This window comes from Triticum aestivum, chromosome 2B (genome assembly GCF_018294505.1).
Source record: "Triticum aestivum cultivar Chinese Spring chromosome 2B, IWGSC CS RefSeq v2.1, whole genome shotgun sequence".
Taxonomy (NCBI): Eukaryota; Viridiplantae; Streptophyta; class Magnoliopsida; order Poales; family Poaceae; genus Triticum; species Triticum aestivum.
The window spans coordinates 397,942,504-397,951,641 of record NC_057798.1 but is presented as its reverse complement, the minus strand read 5'-3'; positions in this window follow the sequence as shown (position 1 = coordinate 397,951,641).

The window sequence follows — 9,138 nt, the reverse complement described above, 5'->3', positions numbered from 1 at the left end:
CCGCCTATGATATATCTAGCATGGAAAGTGTTGGGAACTTTAAGTCGTTTTTGTTGGTGGGAAAAGTATGCCTCCGAAAATGTTTTTATCTCTCAATTTTCGCTTTGAGCTCTGGCACCTCTACAAATCCCCTACTTCCCTCTGCGAAGGGCCTTTCTTTTACTTTATGCAATTTTTATTTTGAATTTGAGTCTCCATCTTCTCTTATAAAGCACTAACTAAGGGGCACTATGGTCGTATTTGAGCATTGGGTGTAGCTAATATGCGAGTGTGTTTCATGAATGGATCAATTATCGAGCATAATGGGCTAGGGATAACTTGCTTTAGTGTTGATATTTTGAAAGACATTGTTGCTTGTTGATATGCTTGAGTATTAAAGTCTTCATGTCAAAACTAGACTATTGCTTTGAACCATGTAAAAGTCAAAATGTCCATGCTACAAAGAAAACAATATGTGATGAACATGTTAGGCAGCATTCCACATCAAAAATTCTGTTTTTATCATTTACCTACTCGAGGACAAGTAGGAATTAAGCTTGGGGATGCTGATACATCTCCAACATATCTATAATTTTGGATTGTTCCATGCTGTTATATTATCATTCTTGGATGTTGTACAATCATTTTATATCATTTTTTGGTACTAACCTATTGACATAATGCCCAACGCCAGTTGCTGTTTTCTGCTTGTTGTTTACATCGCAGGAAATCAATACCAAACGGAGTCCAAACGCAGCGAAACTTTTTGTGGATATTTTCTGGACCAAAAGACACCGAATGGGCCAAGAAAGTACCAGAGGGGTGCTGTCGGTGTCAAAACCGGCGGATCTCGGGTAGGGGGTCCCGAACTGTGCGCCTAGGCGAATGGTAACATGAGACAAGGGACACGATGTTTTTACCCAGGTTCGGGCCCTCTCGATGGAGGTAAAACCCTACTCCTGCTTGATTGATATTGATGATATGGGTAGTACAAGAGTGGATCTACCACGAGATCAAGGAGGCTAAACCCTAGAAGCTAGCCTATGGTATGATTGTTGTTCGTCCTATGGACTAAAACCCTCCGGTTTATATAGACAACGGAGAGGGCTAGGGTTACACAGAGTAGGTTACAATGGTAGGAGATCTACATATCCGTATCGCCAAGCTTGCCTTCCACACCAAGGAAAGTCCCATCCGGACACGGGACGAAGTCTTCAATCTTGTATCTTCATAGTCTTGGAGTCCGGCCAATGATGATAGTTCGGCTATCCGGACACCCCCTAGTCCAGGACTCCCTCAGTAGCCCCTGAACCAGGCTTCAATGACGACGAGTCCGGCGCGCATATTGTCTTCGGCATTGCAAGGCGGGTTCCTCCTCCGAATACATCATAGAAGATTGTGAATACCAGGATAGTGTCCGGCTCTGCAAAATAAATTCCACATACCATCGTAGAGAGAATAATATTTACACAACTTCAATCTGCTGACGTATTTCGTAGCATGACATCATGCCACGGCCAAGCCTTTACTCGAATTGTTTTTATTGTTCCACCTCAGCGCGTTTAGCGAAGCGGTTTCCTTGGCACGTCTTGTCGAAGCAGATCTCGTGTTCCCCTTATTCCGGGATTCCCATCAATACGGACGTGGGTAACCCAACCACGCCATTGATTGTGGCGCTTGGGAGATAAGCGAGTTTTACCAGGCCGGTGGGGACGCATGGTTTCGTCCGCCCATATATAAGGGGATAAGGATCCACCTTTTTACCTACGCCTTCTTCCTCCTTTGCTTATCCATCTCCGCGCACTCGAGCTCCAGCGCCCAAGTCCGCACATCTCACCTCAACCTTCTCCAACCATGTCCGGAGCGGGAGGCAAGTGGATGGCCTCCTCCGTTATGGAGGGGCACATCAAGAAGCTGCGCAGTGCCGGATATTTGTCCAGCGATATCACGCACCGGCTCCCCGATGAGGGGCAGCTCATCCCCACCCCGGGCCCCATGAGAGGGTGGTATTCCTTCCCCATTTCCTCCGCGGACTGGGCTTCCCACTCCACCCCTTTGTCCGGGGGCTCATGTTCTATTATGGCCTGGATTTCCATGACCTGGCCCCGAATTTCATCCTCAACATCTCGGCGTTTATCGTCGTCTGCGAGGCCTTCCTCTGCATCCAGCCCCACTTCGGCTTGTGGCTCAAGACCTTCAATGTCAAGCCGAAGGTTGTGAAGGGCAGCAAAGCGGAGTGCGGAGGCGCCATGGTGGGCAAGATGCCCAACGTCACTTGGCTCGAGGGCGCCTTCGTGGAAACCATCAAGGGGTGGCAATCGGGGTGGTTCTACATTACCGAGCCACGTGACCCTGAATGGGCAGCGGTCCCTGAATTTAGATCTGGCATCCCCATGCGGCTCACTTCCTGGAAAGAGAAGGGCCTGCTGTGGGGAAGTTTGGAAGAGCTGACCGGACTCCAATCCTGTCTCCAAACCCTGGTGAACAAGAAGCTCAGGCTTGTCAACGTAATCTAGGTCATGCTCATCCGCCGGATTCTCCCCTGCCAACAGCGGGACTTCAATTTGTGGGAGTTCGATCCGGCACAACACCGGACCTTGAGCGGGCTCTTTGACACTATGTACGGAGAGGCCTGGAAGGTGTTGTTCAAGGGCGCCGAGGCCCCCGCATCCGCTACTGAAGATCGCGGATTCAGCTCGCAGCGTCCAGCTGACGAGGTAAGCCATGTTATCCTTTATGAGACACTTGCTTTTCATAGTTTGACTATATGTGGGATCTGAACTCCCAATACCTTTAACAGGCCTGGCAGGAGACGTCCGGACAGGTTAACTGTCCGGCTCCCCTTCCAGAAGACCCAGCGGACGCCCGTCTGACAGGGCTGCTGGTCCCGGCACCTTACGTAGTGCCGGAGAAGAAGGCCAAGAAGAAGGCCACGGGAACCCGGAGGAGTTCCTGGCGTCAGGTGTTATCGGATTCATCGTCCGATGACTCCGAGGCGGACTCCTCCCACGAGGACGAGGAGGAGAAGAAAGAGGCCTCTCCCCCAGCGGGGGGATAGAAGAAAAGGAAGGCCTCCCTAACGAGGGAGGCCGAAGGGTCCAAGAAGGGAAGGACCCTTCCCCCGGACTGTTCCACCAACGCCGGCAACGGCGACGAGGATTGGCCTTCAAGGGCCAAGCCCCTGGCGAGATCGTAAGTATCCGGACTCCCGAATAGCTCATAACTTTTCTTTTCGTCGCATGGTGTCTTTCTAATGTCGCATACAACCCTGTAGTCTGCCCAAGGACGATCTTCCCGCTTCGTCGAGCGGGTCCTTGGGTACGTCGGATGTGGATAGCACTTCACTCCCGACCGCCTCCTCCCCCCGTGACGACGTCGAGGTGGGATCCCGGAAAGGGACCCACCAGGAGGAGGAGGCCCCAGAGGTGCTGCAAGGCAACCTCCCGGACTTTGGACCAGACTCCGCACCGGAACTTGCAGTGGTTCCTGAGTCCGGCGGGCGACCCCTTCGTAAGAAGGGCAAGACTATGACGCCAGCGGCCTCCGTCCAACCGGAGGTGCCGGATAACTTGCTAGAGGCGTTCAACAACGCTTCCATCAAAGAGGAACACCGCACTGTCATGAGTGCGATGATTCAGAAGGTTCAGCTCGCCAAGAGCGGGCTGACCGAAGCCTGCAGCAGCCTTCTAACAGGCTTTGAGGTAAGAGTTTTAAGATATGTAAAATAGTACCGCATAGACAGTAGCCCCTGATGCTTGGTTCGGTGTTTGGAAGGAAAAGCCGGACTGAGGATCTAAAAAGATATACACAGGAGTCTTAACAAAAATATGTCAATATGGGAATGCAGGCTGCGCTGCTGACCTCTGCCGCACTGACTGCGGAGGTCAATGCCTTGAAGAGGAACCTCGAGCTATCTGACAGTGAGCTTGGCCATGCCAAGAAGCAGCTCGAGGACAAGGAAGGTGAGTAACACCTTATTTAAAGTTGTACCTTACAGAAAAGGATTTGGTTGCAAGAGGAATGACAAGGATAACATGGGTATTCCAGGGGCTACGAACGAGGTGGCAACCCCGAAGGAGGCGGTATCCGCGGATGAACGTGATGCGGCCGCGAAACGCGCCGAGCGAGAGAAGCAGGAGGCGCGGGTGGCGGAGTTACGGCAAGAGCTCTAGGCTCTCATGGAAAAACATGAGTTTGGAGCGTGACTCGAAGACTCGGGAGTCTGAGCTTGCGTCGGCTCTTGAGAGTGCCAAGGCCGCTAAGGCCAAAGCCCACAAGGCCCTCCAGGAGATTGAGGCATTGAAGAAAATAGCGGCGGGTAAGGCATTCTTCATGCAAAGCAAGCATGTAAAAGTGAATTACCTGTTACTTACCCGAATCCGGAGCTCTCCAGGAGCGTTTGCAGATCTGCCCCGTAGCGTGTCCGATGCTGCCGCTTTCTACAGAGCCGAGGAGGGGAGCTCGACAGAGAAGGTGTTCTGGTCTCAGTATGTTGAGGCCGGACATCCGGTGCCCCTTAGCGACCAGCTAAAGCAGCTGGTCGAGCTCCACAAAGTGGCCGAACAGGCCATGAAGGGCCTCATAGTTCGGCTGTGGCCCAAAGAGGCCATGCCTGGGAGCTACTTCGGCCTGGTGCAGCGGCTGGTGGATGCTTGTCCGTGGGTTGAAGTCATCAAGCGCTCTGCCCGCATTGAAGGTGCCCGTCGGGCCCTTGCCCGTGCTAAGGTGCACTAGGGCAAGATAGACGCTGAGAAGCTTGTGACGGACGCGCCACCGCTGGGCAAGGAGTATGGCACGCTCGAAATGTATTATAAGGGTGTCCTGAAGGGTGCCCGCATTATTGTGGGTGAGTGCTCCAACAATGTAATATTTGAGTAGACTCGCATTTTGTTATCCTGTGCGCTGAAAACTTTGTTCATATGCGCTAAGCAACGCTTGTTAATTTAAAATATTACCTTCTGTGCAGCCGTTTATCAAATCCGAGAGATGGCAAGTCGTCGGCTTCAGCCCCCATGCCACGAGTGCTGGGGTGTTCGGGATAAACTTGAGCGCTCTTGTTCCCATTTTTGGGTCCATCTAGGGAGGCGCCCAACACGACGAGTGAGGCAACCGGACTTATAATGCTTGAACACTCTCACTTAGCCATAGAATTCTATAATTTTAAATTTCGGCGAAGCCCCTAGTGTTCGGAAGGCCGAATTCGGGGTGCTATCCACGCCTGGGCCGGACAAAGCCGGTTCCTCGCTCTAAGCGGCATAAGTCTTTAGGGACTCGAAGAAACCTCTCGAACAGCGACTGGCTCTCGCCCCATCACGACGGTCAGTTTTAGCTTTCTCCACTGAGGTGCTCGCCCAGCTCAACTGGGGCACAATCGCAGTGGTTCTCCCAGCGCTACCTTAGCCGATATAACGGAACGTAAGGTACCAAAACATGGGAGCCTGGCAAACCCAACTATTGACCCAAGACATGATTCGGAGCCGATGCGTATAATGCTATAAGTTCGGGGTGCCGCACTTGTGAAAGTGTTTGGACTTATCACACCATAATGTGGGGAACTTAAGTGTATTTAGCCGTACCAAAGTGTATGGATGCAGCATGTCATAGATGAACACATGTGTAAGAAAGGAATGCAGTGGTAGGCAAAAAGCGATGCATTGTTTATTTAAAAGGTACCGCCATGAATGCAGAATGATACAAATAGTGCGATAAGCAAGGGATGGAACTATTTAACATGTCCCCCTCCAGGGGTAGGCTGCGGAATGGTGCATAAAACAGGTATAATGCTCGTAAGGGAGACCACCTGGATACTCGGCGTGGCCTTTCTTCTTCCCTGGCTGTTACATCGTGAGTTCGGCAGGTCTACTGCCGGACAGGGCCTCTGGTAAACGGAGTCCTGAGGATAAGAAAAAAGAGGAAAAAAGGAAAAAAGGATGACATACTTGGGAGCCCTTGGTGTGGTTGAGCCGCACTCTGGGCCTGCCGTGGTCGTGCCCCTCCCCCTATGCCCATGGTATCTTCAGAGTGTAGTGATGTACGCGGAGTACTGGTTTTACAATTTTGCAAGGGCTGGGGTTGGGGCCACATTGTTACGCGTGCTCGGAACGTGCCAGGTGGTCTTGTTGTAGGTTACTTCGGGCGCGCTTGGCGGTGTCCGGTCGCTTAATGTCCGGACTCGAGAATTGCCTTAAGAGGCTGTTCTGCACTTCTGCCATGAGAGCCGCTGTATGCTCCTCTGTTCGGAGAGAGCGTTCGGTGTTTCCGTTGACCGTGATGACTCCTCGAGGGCCTGGCATCTTGTGCTTGAGGTATGCGTAGTGTGGCACGGCGTTGAATTTTGCAAACGCAGTTCGTCCGAGCAGTGCGTGATAGCCGTTGCGGAATGGGACTATGTCAAAGATTAACTCCTCGCTTCGGAAGTTATCCGGGGATCCGAAGACCACTTCCAGTGTCACTGAGCCTGTACAATTGGCCTCTACACCTGGTATGATGCCTTTGAAGGTCATCTTTGTGGGTTTAATCCTTGAGGGGCCTATGCCCATCATACGCATTGTATCCTGGTAAAGCAGGTTCAGGCTGCTGCCACCGTCCATCAGGACTCTAGTGAGGTGAAACCCATCGACGATTGGGTCTAGAACCAATGCGGCGAATCCGCCATGGCGGATGCTGGTGGGGTGGTCCCTTCGATCAAAAGTGATCGGACAGGAGGACCATGGATTGAACTTTGGGGTGACTGGCTCCATCACATATACGTCCCTGAGTGCGCGCTTCCGCTCCCTTTTGGTTATGTGGGTTGCGTATATGATGTTCACCATCCGCACTTGTGGGGGGAAACCCTTCTGTCCTCTATTGTTTGGCGGCCGGGTCTCTTCCTCATCATCGCTATGCAGCCCCTTGTCATTGTTTTCGGCGATTAACTTGCCTGCCTACTTGAATACCCAACAATCCCTGTTGGTGTGATTAGCTGGCTTTTCAGGGGTGCCGTGTATCTGGCATGAGCGGTCGAGTATTCGGTCCAAGTTGGATGGACCTGGAGTAGTTCTTTTGAATGGCTTTTTCCGCTGACCGGGTTTGGAGCCTGTGAATCCGGCGTTGACTGCCGTATCCTCGGTATTATCGCCATTAATGCGGCGTTTGTGCATGTTGCGACGTGACCTGCCATTACGGTCCTTGGTATCCGGACTGCCAGAATTTTTGTTGAGGTTGTTACTGCGGGCTAGACAGCTGTCCTCTCCTGTGCAGAAGCGGGTCATGAGTGATGTGAGGGCTGCCATGGATTTCGGCTTTTCCTGTCCTAGGTGCCAGGCAAGCCACTCGTCGCGGATGTTATGCTTGAAGGCTGCAAGGGCCTCTGCATCCGGACAGTCAACGATTTGATTTTTCTTGGTTAAGAACCGTGTCCAGAATTGTCTGGCCGATTCATCTGGCTGCTGAATTATGTGGCTTAGGTCATCAGCGTCTGGTGGTCGCACATATGTGCCCTGGAATTTATCAAGGAATGCGGCTTCCAGGTCCTCCCAACACCCAATTGATTCTGCTGGCAAGCTGTTAAGCCAATGCCGAGCTGGTCCTTTAAGCTTGAGCGAGAGGTATTTGATGGCGTGAAGATCATCACCGCGGGCCATGTGGATATGAAGGAGATAGTCTTCGATCCAAACCGCGGGGTCTGTTGTGCCATCATAGGATTCAATGTTCACAGGTTCGGGGATTTGATGATCCATTACTTCATCTGTGAAGCATAGTGGGTGTGCGGCGCCTCTATATTGGGCTATATCACGACGTAGCTCAAGCGAGCTTTGTCTACTGTGTTCGGCCCGGCCGGAGTTGCTGTATCCGGCGCGACGGTCATTGTCGCGTATTGTGGGGCGCCCACGTGATCCGTAGATCGATCTTGATTGTCTTGCCTTATCCTCCAATATGTCTCACAAGTCCGGCGCATTCCCTCGTGGCTTTGTACTTTTCGAGCGATGCCGGGGTACGGCTTTAGTGGAGGGCCTGGAGGCCTCTCTGTTGCGGCCACGAGGTGGCCGGTCGGCCGTATTGTGCGCTGGTGATGTGGGTTTGTATGCTCCCTCCTCTAATCGGGGCAGCAGCTTGCATTTGGGGTAGCTTTTGGAGGGGCGTTCGAGTTCGTACTCTTCGGCCGCGAGGACTTCGGTCCATCTGTCGGCTACCAGATCTTGGTCAGCTCTAAGATGTTGCTGCTTTTTCTTGAGGCTACTTGCATGGCCATAAGCCTGCGTTTAAAACGCTCTTGTTCGACGGGATCCTCAGGCACGACGAATTCGTCGTCATCGAGGCTTGCCTCGTCTCCGGAGGGAGGCATGTAATTGTCGTCTTCTACCTTCTTGTCTGTCGCTCTCTCATGAGGGCTGGCTTCTCCATCCTCCTATGTTGAATCTTGCTGGAGGGGGTTGTCTTCGGCACTATCCGGGGTGTTGTTGTCTCGGGTGCCGGAATCTCCATTCTTACTGTGGCGGGATTTAGAGCGGCGCCGCTGACGCCGGCGCTTAGGCTGTTTCTTGGGGCGGTCTTCCTCCGTTGTTCCATCGCCGTTCCCATCCTTTGGGATGTCCACCATGTATATGTCGTATGAAGAGGTGGCTTTCCAGTGCCCCATAGGCGCTGGTCCTTGGTCGTCTCCGGCATCGTCGTCCATACTGTCGATGTCTTCAGAGTCGAAGTCTAGCATGTCGGTTAGGTCATCGACAGTGGCTACAAAGTGGGTGGTGGGTGGGCTTGTAATTTCTTCGTCGTCCGTGTCCCAACCGTCCTGACCGTGGTCCGGCCAGGGCTCTCCTGATAATGAGAGATACTTTAGTGAGTTAAGGATGTCGCCAAAAGGCGAATGCTGAAAGATGTCCGTAGCGGTGAACTCCATGATCGGTGCCCAATCGGATTCGATTGGTAGAGGCGCGGGAGGTTCGGAGTCCGGTGAGGAGTCCGGCACCTCAGAGTCACGAGCTTCACAAGGGACATGGTTGGTATTCGGCTCCATCACTGTAGAGGTAGCAGCCCCTGAGGCGGTGTCTAGGCACCTATCCTCGATCGACGCAGTCGGCTCCGAGTTAAGGGTCGGAGCGGACTCTTGTGCGGCCTCCAGGGCACTGTCCGGCGGCAAAGCTAGGTCATGCCCATCGTGACAGTGCGGCGCGCTCGGCT